Consider the following 13,102-nt stretch of genomic DNA (forward strand, 5'->3'; position numbering starts at 1 on the left):
TTTTCAGCGATGCATCAGATCATTTTTTTGAAGCAAAAATTAATTCCCGGTAGGTCAAGAGAAGCAGTTTTGTTGTTTGCAGATGTTGCTTGTGCGTCAGATTTACGGGAGTACCAGAAACATGCAAATACAAAGGTTCTGGCTGGAACTATTGCATGTATAAAATAAGAAAACAACAATTAACCATGAAAAAAAAAATACTCTAATTTAGCACTAGGTGCGTGTTCATATTTTCAGGCTTTTCTCAGAATTCTCAGGCCTAAACTAACCAGACTTGCTAGCATTAAAATGCTAATGTTAGCATCCACAGCTGATTTTGTGATTCCAACTTCATGATATTTTTAGGTTTATTTTTTACTGCCGGAGTTTGACATTTCTGCTTCCAGGCACAAATGAAACACAAAACGTTGTTTTTGTGGACTTACTGGAAATGATGCAACCTGCCAATTATGGAGGGCTTAAATGATTAATCGAATTGTAATGAATAGATTATTAAAATGATCATCAACTAATTTATTAATCAATTAATCATTGACAGGACTATACAGGCTCACCACAAAAACTGATTTGCTGGAACAACAACATATTTAAAGCTGTTACAAGAAATATACAGTATGTGCAAGAAAAAGCATTTTTAATTTAAGGTAAAAAATCAACAACAAGGCTTAAGTTTTTTAGTCAAAAAGAGCCTATTTTTTTATCTGATTAATTGATTAATCATCAGAATAAAAACCCAAAGACCATGACATAAATTAAGTCACTCTTTACAAACAACCTTTATATTTAGGCAAGTTATCTTTGATTTTAAAATTTGTTTGATGGTTAATCAAACATTGATTAATTGTCAGAATAATCCATAGAATAATCAGTTACCCAGATGTTACAAGTCTAAAAAACTTTCTTCAGGATAAGACATTTAATAACTTTAAAAACAGAGTTCATAACTTTTATGTATGGAAGTTGAAGCAGCTTGTGAAGATGAATACTATGCAACATAAAAAAGAATGATGGCGAAATTTTATCAGTGTAGCAGGTTTTTAGCCAAAGAGGCTACATCACGAAGCCTTCCACCACCACTGTGAGCAGGAAACAGGATGTGGTGAAACGTTCCAGCAGAGCATCGGCCTCATTTGGGGGGACAGTCTGCAGTTGTTCCTACACTTTCCAGTCTCTTTTGGCTGATCAGTGACTCTCCCCTCACCCTTCAACCTGTGCGCATCAGCAAGTTGTGCCTCCATCAGTCACTGACACCCTCGCTCTATGAAGAGATCAGCAACCAGCTTGGCCTGATTAGAGCGGTTCAAGTGTCATCTATTATCTCGGCCCCTCTCCCCCTCACAGGAGTGGAAATAGTCTCTGTATGTGCAGAAGCCACAAGCAAATTTAGGATAATGGCTGTTTTCAATGTCTTTTAAATAGACTGAGACGATTAATCGGATTAATCGAGATTAATTGATTGTTGGAATAATCGTCAACTAAATTAGTAATTGATTAATCGTTAACTGAAGTATACAGACTCAAACTCAGAGCAGTAATTAAGTCAAAACTGTACAAAAAATATATAATTTTCATTACAGATTAAAAAAACTAAATATGCTCTACCCAGGGGCAAATTTAGTTTTACCTGGTTCAAATTCTGTGGAAAAACAACAACAATACTCTCCTGTTAAGCACCTTTTGCTATTGAATTATTGATCAGTTAACAAAATAAGTAGTCAACAAATTATCAATACACTGTGTTGATGTTAAGTCAAGCAGAAAGGGCTGAGCTTTTCACACAGAATGCAGATCCGTTCTTTCCAACAAATGATCAACCGTTCACTAAAGGAATGCTCTGTTGTTGCATTTTAGGCAATAAAATGTCGATTTTATTTTAAAAGGGAATTTAATTATTTGTTTGTTCGAATTTTAAAAACACATTTCTAGTATTTTACAAAATAAACAAGTGACTAATCTGTTAAATGTCATTTTTTTAATCCAATTAATCATCAGAATAACTGATTAATCATCACAACAATCAACCAATTAATCAATAACTAAAAAAAAATCATTACCGTTTTTGCAGCCCTACTTTTAAAGCAGCAACAGATGCATCCTGCTGAACCTTTTGTCCTTTTACAGTCAGAGGACACAAAGAGATGAGCTGCACTTTCACCAGATTGGAGAAAGAGAGTTTTAATTTCAGAGATTCACCATCTCAGATGACCCCACTGACCCGTTTCACTCCGTTTGTTTGTTTTGGGAGGATTTGCGCCGATCTCCGCTAGAAATAATCCTTAATAGCTCAAAACTCCTGCGGCGTAGGAGGCGTGTTATCTCAAAGTCACACCCTTCCTTTGCAGAACAGGTGTAATTTAGCATGTCTCTGTTAACCTGCCTGCTTGTTTTCATCGAGCTCATTGGTCAAGCAACGCGCCACAGAGATGAGAGAGCATTCTGGCCTAAACCCACAAATGACTGAAATGGCTCAGCTGGCGTTTAATTTGTGAGGCTTCAGCACAACGTGTAGGACCATGTGTTTTAAAGGCGACCTATTATGCTTCCTTTGACAAGTTAGGCAGGTGATATAAAACACGTTTGCAACATATTTTGCAGAAAATAATATTTAGATAATCAGATTTTAGTCTGCTCAGTTCAGAATGAGCTGTTTTAGGGCGTCTTGTCACGTTACATCCAAAAAAGCTGCTACTGATCTCAGTAGCAGCTTTAAAAACTCAACGTTTACATTCACACATGAAACAGATACGCAATTATACATCTGTACATCTTTGAAAAGAACAAGTGGAGCCTCCTGCACAACCAACAAGAATGCAGCATTTGGTTTCTGGATGGTAAGTCAACAACAAAACGCTTGTCTTTACCAGCAGCCATTGTAAAGCGCATATAGAGGTTAAACCAGCTGACCAAACGTGCTGGAGCTCAACTGTGGTTGTCAGGTAATGGGTGGGCTTCGCAGGGGGGTTGCTAGGTAACGGGAACTGCCTGCTGATTTGTGACGTTACATTCTGGAGATTCTGGAAAAGGCTCACTTTCCAGAGACCAAAAACATGAACTAACTGCCAATAATCTGCGCAGTGTTTTGAAAAGCAGCAGAGACCCAAAAGGAAGGACAAATTTACGCAAAACGTGAATTTTGCATACGATCCCTTTAAAATAACAGCTGACAGATTAAATTTTCTGTTTTTCTTTGTTTCTCTGCTGCTCATTGTCCAAAGATTACAGATATATTTGCTTGAGGATGTTTTTTGTAAGGTTTGGAAATCTTACATTGTAAGACTTTTGCATGCCTTCATACTGGTCGCCAGAGAGGATTCTCTCTGGCAAAAAGACCAAATTCTCGATAATCTGCCCTAAAACTGATATATTGAAGTTGAAAATCAACAAATCCTGGAGACATTTCAGCCTCGCTCTTCAGTGCAAACATGTCTTGATATGTGGAAACCGCGTCCCCGCTCCCTCGACTGGAGGACCTTGCCTTTAAATATGATATTATGTGACAAGCTTCCCATGAAACTGTGGCCTTGTAGTGACTGGTGTTGCTGCTGCTGCTGCACGCTTCATAATCGTCAGATGACAAAAGTTCCCTTCGTCACAGCAGATAACATGCACAGTTTTACACTCAACATAAAAAATTACCATCGCCTTAAAGTTTTACCACTTAGGACCAAGTGAAGCCGTAAAGCACAGGACCATAAACGGTAGACATCATGGTCATTCTCTTGATGGTGGAGCTGGAATAGTGTTTAAGTTTACAGGTACCATAAAGAGCAGTGTGTGAATATGGCTTGCAAAATTTAAGCTCAAAGACGGTTATTATTGGCATTTTATCAAAAATGTGTTTTAGTCTGAGTGCATAACACTGAACTTTGTGTGTTTTTGTATTCTCACATCATTAAATACCGTCTACAGGTGTGTACTCTCGTTAAGGCTGAAACGACTAATCGTGATCAATCAATATGGAAATAATCATCAACTAATTTACGATTAATCGTTGGGATATGCAGACTCAGAACAAAAAGCCGGATTGCTGAAAGAACAACATAGTCAGAGCAGAAATTAAGTCAAAACTGCCATAAAAATGTGGATATTTAGCATTTATGGTAAAAAGAAAATAAAAAGAAAAAAAAAGAAACACAGAAAAACCTTTGTCTGTAAACACGTTCTACCAAAAACTACACAAGTGAAATTTTAGCTTCAACCAGTCAAAAAAAAGCACCTTTTCCCATCCAATTATTAACCAATTAATCTAAAACTAATCACCACATCAGCCTTGATAAGTCAAGCAGAAATAAATGCATCCTTTGCTACAAATTATGATTCTACGAAATAAAATGTTTACTCTCTTATTTTAAAAGGATTATTTTGTTCATTTGTATCTCTTAAAGCAAAAACACATAAAAAGATACATTTTTATTATATGAAAAAGGCTTAAATAAAAAAATCTGTAGAATGTGGCCATTTTTATCCGATTAATCGTTTAATTAATCGATAACTAAACTAATCATTTGTTGAAGCCTTAAATCTGAGCTAAGGATAAATTCAACGGTTCTGCCCGGGTTTGTTAGAAAACAAACGGCATCATACGACCTAAACACACAGCAGACACGTCAGAAAGAAAGGATTGGGTTTATCGCAGGATTAGGTTACAAAACAATACCTCAAACTTTTAACATTTCAAAGAAATCCAATCAATCCATCATCTGAACGTGGAAAGAGGACGGCCCAACTTTAAAAGCACCAAATTACAAAATTCCTTGCAAATATTTCTAAATTAGCAGCACAAACTCTTTGATTATTATTTTGAAGAAAATCACAAAAAAAAATCACAAAATTATGGAGTGACTGATCAATGTGAAAACAATATTCAATAATATTTAACTTTAGGAAGAATTCATCGAATTGAAGAAATAGAAATTAAGAAACACTGCCACCTGGTGGTGGGCGTTAGCATCACTTACACCTGATGTTTTCAACCATTTGTGAGGAAAATTTGTAATAAACTTGCAAAAAATATGGGGATCTGTTCATCTAGAATAATTTTCAGCAAGAATCACGAAAAACTGCATGTACTTATGTGAAAAGATCTTCAATATAATTTAATTTTAAGAAGTAAGAAACACTGCCACCACCAGGTGGGAGTTAGCATTACTAAAAACAAATGTTCTTGACAATACTTGCAGAATATTTGCAGTAAACTCGCATGAAAATATAAGGATCTGTTCATTTAGCGCAAACGTCTACAATGATGGAATTGCGAAACCTTTGAGGGACTTATCTATGTGAAAAGATGTTTATTATAATATTTTACTTTAAAAATAACTCAGCAAATTGAAGGTACATGAAGAAGGAAACATTACCACGTGCAGTGAGGAGTTGGCATCAGTTAAACTCAAATTTGCAATAAACTTGCAAAAACATAGAGGGATCTGTTCATTTAGCGTAAATGTCTTCAATCCTGGCATCATGAAAAACTAAAGAGACAGATTCATGTAACATGGCAGCATGCAGAAAAAAACTGCTTTGCTTTTTAAGCACACAACTGTTATTCTGACGGCTCTAGAGGGCCACATAAGAAGTTACAGCGGGCCAAAATTGGCCCCCGGGCCTTGAGTTTGACACAGAGCTTCTTATTCAAAGCTTAACGCGTAAAAACCCGCAAGCTGCCTGCGCGTTTCTCGCCACCGCCAAATCAGGGCACATCGGCCACGATCCACTCGAGTGGAGGCAGAAGCAACAGCCTGACCCGACCGGGTTCAATGAGTAGATTTCAGTGGAAACCGCTTGCGCAACAGTGGATGCTGCCCATCTTATGACCCAAGGTTAACGCCATCTGCTTCAAAAACAACCAAACAGCGAGGAAAAGTTTGGATTACGGAGAGAAAATATGGATATATCCCGACATGTGGATGTGAGAGTCCGCACGGCGCGGGACTCGCCGCATGGATATCAGATTACCGCTGCGCTCCGAGCATCAAACGCCACTTAACTGTCCGGACACAAGCGCGCACACGCAAAAAATAAATAAATAAATAATAATTATTATCTTCATCACAGAAACGAGCGTGAGGGAAAGTCAAATAGACTTACCATTTTTGAAAAATCTCGTAATGCCTTCATAGAGTCCTAAAAACGCAACGTCGCTCCAAGCTTTCCTCAAATAACCGCGTATTCCACTGCAGAGATGCCGCCGACGCTGATTCTCTCTCTCTCTTCTTCTCTCTCTTTCTCTCTCTCTCAGATTGATTCAGCGTTTCCAAGTGCTGCGCTGCCGCCGCTGGTATGATGGGAATTGTCTCAGAAATCTTCAGGTGGGTGCAACCACGGACTCTTCCTGCAGCTGCTGCTGCAGTCTAATCATTATTTTAAATTAAAAACAACCAAAACATATGCCGACAGCATGCGTTTCATGCTATATAGCCGGATAGTTGCAACAAATCCAGGGCAACCTCTCCTGAAAGGAGCATTTGCTGCTTGGCAACACAGCTCCACCTGTGCAGAGCGCTGCTGCCACTGCAGACACAATCACTTTTATCCTCCCTGCAGGTGCATGTCAATAAATCACACAATATTATCAAAAAGTTCATTTAATTACAAATAAATTGTATATTCTAAGCATATGTTTCTATTTATGTTGATGGTTTTAAAGCAAATTAAAAAACAAAGATTATGTTTGTGCAAATGTTACTTTTAATGCAGAAATATTCTGGCATGGTCATGCGAGAATGTTTTAATTATGGAAGATATTTGACTTATATAAAAAAAATCTAAGAATAATCCCAGAAATGTTCTGGCAAAATTTCTGAGCTCCGAATGTTGAAAATGTGCAAAAAACCCCCAAAAAACTCAGACATGTTGAGATTAATTTGAAAAATTTTCTAGAAAAAACGAGTAAATTTTTTAGCTCCAAAGATCGAAAATTTGCAAGAAAAAAAATTTGATTTATCTCAGAATTTTTCTAGAGAAAAATGTTAATTTCTGAGTTTCAAAAAAATATCAAAATGTTAAACATTTTTATTTCAAAGAAATTTCTGAGATGAATCTCAACATCTGTCAGAATTTTTTCTAGCAAATTTTAAACTTTTCACACTAAGAAATATCCAAGTTTTTTTCTATTAAATTTCTAATATTGATCTCACAGCTACAGAAATTTTGGCTAAATCTTAATTTTAATGTATTTTATTCAATTCTTCTTCTTTTTATAATTGATTGTTCTTGATTTGGACTATGAGTCTGTAATAAAATCTACCTATTATGTCTTGTTGGAGCTAAACATTTAGTGGAAGGAAAAACTCTTTCAAAAGGAGATTGTTTCTCTCAGTTTGTTGTTTCCTTGCTAAATAAAGATTAAGTAAATAAAAAATTAGGATTGTGGAGCAAAGTTCACCCAAAGGTTTGGTGGAGGCAACGCTTCAACAAGATACATTTAATCAGTTCATTTGTTGTTAAACTGAAAGTTGTCCCTTCAGAATAAAAGCCTAAAACCAGAAGTTAACCATGACTAAAACTAAAAGAAGGCAAAAAAGGATGAAGTAAGGCTGGAAACTAAATCAATACCAACATATATGGTGATAGACACATGATCAATATCAATAGGTAGAATATTATAATAAGCAAAGTTGGTGACATCAACTAGTGCTCTCAGATTTTGGTTACTTAGCAACTCATACTTTGGTTACCTAGCAACAACCTGCTGAGTAACTTGTGCAGCAGCAGCAGTTTAAAGTTTCCCCACAGTCATAGCTGCTTAAAAATAAAAAACAACAGCATGAAGTAAAAACTGGATAAAACAGGAAATTTCACGCAATGATTTGTTAAAAAGATACTAGATTAATTCAGTCTGTCCAGGGAGTGGAAACTACACTGCAAAAACACAAAATCTTACCAAGTATCTTTGTTTAGTTTTCAGAGCAAATTACTTAACACACTTGAAATAAGGCTAAACTAACTTAAAAGTAACTTTTTACAAGATATAGGAGCTTGAAGTCAATAATTTATTAACTTTGATTTTTTTTAAAAAGCGCTAGTTCCACTGGAAGATTATTTCACTTATAAGATGGGAAAATGTTGTGGTATAAGTGAAATAATCCGCCACTGAAACTAGTGCTTGTATTATCAGTGTTAATAAATTATCGACCCAGGCATTAAGTGTAGCATATTTTTTGCTTTATTTTTTTCTTTATTGAACATTAAACAGTGATAAAGTTTCCTAGAAAGAAAAATTTTAGGGATTTTTCATTAAAATGAACAAAAACACTTTAAAAAATCCTTTCTATCTGCAAAGAATCTATATAATAGCTTCAATTCTGAATAAAATTACATTTTGAGATGCGCTGTGTAGCCGGACTCTGTGCTTTCCCGCTCCTGAAGGAGATGTGCGGCTGATGCCGAGTGAAAGCAGTTTATCAAAGACTCCCCAGGGACGGATTACAGAGGAAAACGTAAAGGTCAACTTAAAGGGAAAAGGTCAGCTGGAGACTGAGCCATCAGTCACTTCAGCGGGGAATTAAAAGGGAGGCGGCTGGTTGTTTGAAACTGATCACTGCAGACCATAAACGCCTCACAACAGCTACCGATTAGCAATCACAAGTTGGTCAGTTTTTCCTGCTTTAACACATCAACTGAGCACAAAATGTTCACATTTTGACTACATTCAGTTTACGTTTCATAATCAAACAAACTTTGATATCTAACAAAGATAAAGGAGGAAATGCAGCAAGCCATTTTCATTTGATTTTGTATTAAGAGAAAAAGGTAACCCGGCTGTATGTGGGAACGTCGCTGTCTCTGATTATTGGCAGCAACAACAAACAGAAATTATTTGTAATAACTGGGAAGGTTCTCCATGTTTTCTCCACATTTGAATGATTCACACTGTAGAAATTTATTGGGCTCCAGACTGATAGGTGTTAGATTTGTTGTTGAATTCCTTTAAATTAGAGCGTAGTGTTATGCTTTTTTATTTTGTTAGCATACTTCTTGTTGTGAGGCATACTATTTATTTGAGATTGGCGCTAATAAGAAACCTGCTTTCTTAAACAGGTTAGGGTAGGTCTACAGGCAAAATAAAACAAAAAAATTATTCCTAGTTAATTAAATTTTAACCTGATCAGTTTAGAATGAGTTGTTTTAAGGGTTTTTGTCACTTTAAATCCAAATAAACTGCTGCTGGCCACACCCCTCGATTCAATGTTTACACTCACACTTAAAAATAGATGCAAACAGAAGCGCAATAATACAACCGTACATCTCTGAAAAGCAGAAGTGGAGCCTCCTGCACAACCAACAAAAAGGCAGAAAGTGGTTTCTGGGTGGTAAGTCAACAACAAAACACTTGTCTTTTCCAGCAGCCATTGTACAGCACATATAGCAGTAAAAAAAGCTGGAGAACCAGCACGTTGTTGGCAACAGGTGGAACTATGCTTGGGTTGCTAGGTAACATTGTAGTGCCTGAATGTGATTAATTGGGAAGTTTTTGAAATGTTCATTTTCCAGACACCAAAAACTGCTGGGTGTTGGTTTTTTTTACATCACTTGGGCTGCTTTTAGAAGCAACTGAGACTCAAATGGATGGACAAAAGATAGATCCTATTTAAGAATACCTAAAAAAAAAAAAAAGTTTATTCCCCTACTAGATGGAATAGTTTCTTAAAAACCTCTCTCTGCGTGCTAATGAATCAGTTTGATGATTTATCACACTTGTGTGACCGTATAAGGTGACAGATTGCGCTGTCAGTGGTCGTAATGTAATGCCTGATTGGTGCATGTGGCGAGTCTGGATGCAACAGGGTGGCCGACCCGTTTCTGCTCCAGCAGACATGGAGAGAGGATCAGCATCCGCAGCCTGTCCCGCTGCTGCTTCATCCCAGCAGCAGCGACTCTTGCTCTGAGCTCTTGCATTGCGTCGCTCCTTCCTCCTCCTCCTCTTCCTCTCTCCCCGCCTCCCTCGCTCTATTAAATTTCCAGTCACACAACAGTGCAGTGGATATCCCTCCCTTTCGCTAACTCTCACACTCTCACCCCTTCCCCTCCAGTCCTCCTACATACCTCAGTAGTTTGTGGAGGTGTTCTCGTCCTCCTGTATCTCTCCGTATCTTGTTATTGATTGTTCTCTCCCTTCGTTGGGCTTTGAACCTCTCAATTTCCCCCTTCCTCCTCGGCTTGTTATTTAAAAAGAGCTTCCTCGCATTTTCTCCTCTTCCTCCCCATCCCGCCCCTGTTTGTCTGTCTGTGCTGCAGTGTCTACTCGGGCTGTGTGGTGTGGAGCGTAACCTCCCTTTTTACTCCCAGCCGTGGCGTGTTTGTGCAGCGCCAGCTCCGTCAGCCTTAACTGACTGATTGAGTGGACACCGCAGACCGATAATGAATAAAGATGGGAGGATGAATGTGCCTCATATGAAGACAAAAAGCAGACCTTTGAAAGCTGCTGCCTTCTCCCGTCTTCGGTTTGCTGGTTAAGTCAACCTCTCTAGACTTCCACACCAGTTGCTGTACTGGGGCGCAACCAGTGGCGCAATAAGTGGGTATGCGCTATTGACCCTTTGCAACTACGTCACTAAATAATTCGAGGCGCCATGATGGACGTCGGAAGTGAGGGTCGAGGGTGTTGATCAGAGCGACTGAAATTGTTTCCCAAAGTTGTTTTTGCCACTTTATTCATGGCTTCTTGTTCGAGTCGAGCTAATTTGTTAATTTGTTGACCGCAGCATCCTATGACCATTTTAAAGTGAAACCAAATAGATAAACCTATATTATCTACCACATCTCAGTTTTTTTTTGACAGGCTTTAGAGGAGGGTGATTGTTTTGACGTCAAACATGGCGGCCGAGTTTCCAAGAGCTTCTTCTTGTTCGAATCGAGCTAATTTGTTGATCAAACATTAACACATCACCGATTTTGCCTGAATTCACACCACATGATATATAAAACTGTGAACTCTGGTGCGATATCAAAGGCATATGTGAACGCCAAGCGCACCAGAGGCCTCTCCAATACAGTAAGCGGGCTAAAACGCAGGGCATTCTGGGTAAATACAACCAAAAGAACTGCATGTGTTTAGCGGTAGCAGGAGAAATGAGTCACGGTCTTTTGTTAAAGACAAAAGAAAAATCCTAGAGCTGCTAAAATTTGATGCTACTCCAATTTTGTTTACATTTTGTGAAAAAGGAAGTTGCACTTAGTGTCTCCTTCAGAGGTTTGTGCATCAGGAGAAAACTCCCAGCTCCCTAGAGGCATCTGTGGCGGTGCCAGGGATGCTTGTATGACCAAAGCAATAGCTGTGGTTTGTTCCCACCACATGCTGGACTTAACCCGGGATTCCTCTAATCCTGTTTGAGGTGTTCATGGACAGGATCTCAAGGCGTATTCATAGAAGATTTCTGGTTTGCCTTGCCTTCTGCAGATTAAGTTGCTCTGCTGTCACTAATATTGGCCACGAAACAAGGTGATATTTGGTCTCCCAGGTCAGCTCAGTATAGAGCCACTGCTTCTGCACATCGAAAGGAGTCTGAACGTGGTTTGTGTTTATGTATCAGGTGCCACCTGTAAAATTACACAATCAAAAATAAACAGCAATAATTCGGGTTATTTAGCATAAAACTAAATATTTAGTTTGGGGCAAAATATTTATTTTGAGACTAAATATTCAGTTTGTAAATTAAATATTTAGCTTGCTAATTTGGGGTTAAACATTTAGTATTAAGCTAAATATTTAGTATGGACATAAATATTTAGTTTAACACCTAAATATTTTGTTTGGAGCTTAAAATTTAGTTTGATGTTAAATATTTAACTTGCTAAAATAATTTAGCTTGGAGCTAAATATTTAATTATCACACTTTGGAGCAAAGTATTCATTTCAACACTAAATATTCAGTTTGTAAATCAAATATTTAGCTTGCTAAACAAATTAGTTTGGGGTTAAACATTTAATTTGTAAACTAAATATTTAGCTTGGATATGAATTTATCATGGAAGCTAAACATTTAGTTTGGAGCCAAATATTTACGCTAGTTTGATGCTAATTATTTCGTTTTCAAGCTAAATATGTAGCTCTTAGCTACGTTTTTCTCTTATGACGGGCTAAATGTCCCAAAATATTGCCGTTAATTGTTGATTGAAACTTTTCACGTTGATGTTAGATTTGTTTTACCTGCAGATGCTACGAATTAGCATTCACTAAAGAAATGCTGTGCTGTTATTGTATGTTAGCCAATAAAGTGCTTTTTTTAATTTAAGAAGGAATTGTACTTACTTTCAATATCATTTACGATGAGCCAAATTTTTCTTAACAATTAATTGATAGAAAAACCGACTATCAAAACAACCGTTAGCTTCAGCCCTACTGCTAACAGCAGAGACAGTGAAAAAGTTATGAGCTCAGACGGGCGGTAATAGTTCGATAGCGGGGTGGAAGCTGATGGATGAGAGAAAAGGCGAGGCTAAGCCGGAGCTCCGGAGGGCCGGCCGGTGATTAAGGGCTGAGCTCCGGCCCTTAATCTGAGCTCCGGCCCTTCCTCACATGAGTCCATGTGAGGAAAAAAAAAGATTAAAAAAAGAGGCTGGAAACGGGGAGAGAGAGACTCAAAAACAGGAGTCCACTGTCACGGTCTCGTAGCAACCGCGTTTCCCAGGTGACACGCAGCCTGACATCACTTCCTGTTGGAAGCAGAGACGTGCCGCGTGCGTTCCTCGGCCTTCGCGCTGCTTTCAGACCGAACGAACCCGAAGGATTTTCTTTCCTTCGAAGCTTGAATCCCATAAAATGCGAGCGGCGGCACATTAAGAGGAGCTCACAGCGCAGCGGGCATTTAGACCGACGGGGTCCGCTGTGCGCATGCGCGCAGCTTGATTGTACACGATGCCAGTGGAAACGTGGCCAACCCATGCCATCTGGTAGGACTACTTGGCACAGCGAGGCCCGCTATGGTTTCTCGACATATTGGAGTAGTTAAAATTAACACGGTGACACTATTTGGCAGGAAAAGACACCAAACTATCTATTAGTGGATCTATTTCAGCTGCACCTTTCGAGTCCAAGCTGTTGCAACACAGAAGCTTCGGTTGTTTGTATGTATGCAATCCAAAAGCTCAAGAGCTTCTTCAG

General features: G+C 38.3%; 1 protein-coding gene across 1 annotated transcript in view; it reads right to left on the minus strand.

Annotated features, from left to right (window-relative positions):
- The window catches only part of lrrc4ba (leucine rich repeat containing 4Ba), a 45,869-nt gene extending 39,373 nt beyond the window's left edge, over positions 1-6,496 (minus strand). Inside the window, exon 1 of the mRNA XM_028043023.1 lies at positions 6,088-6,496. The gene's annotated coding sequence lies outside the window, so the exon portion shown is untranslated. The remainder of the gene's footprint in view (positions 1-6,087) is intronic.
- Positions 6,497-13,102: the final 6,606 nt, after the last annotated feature.

The sequence above is a fragment of the Xiphophorus couchianus genome, chromosome 16, assembly GCF_001444195.1.
Source record: "Xiphophorus couchianus chromosome 16, X_couchianus-1.0, whole genome shotgun sequence".
Classification (NCBI taxonomy): Eukaryota; Metazoa; Chordata; class Actinopteri; order Cyprinodontiformes; family Poeciliidae; genus Xiphophorus; species Xiphophorus couchianus.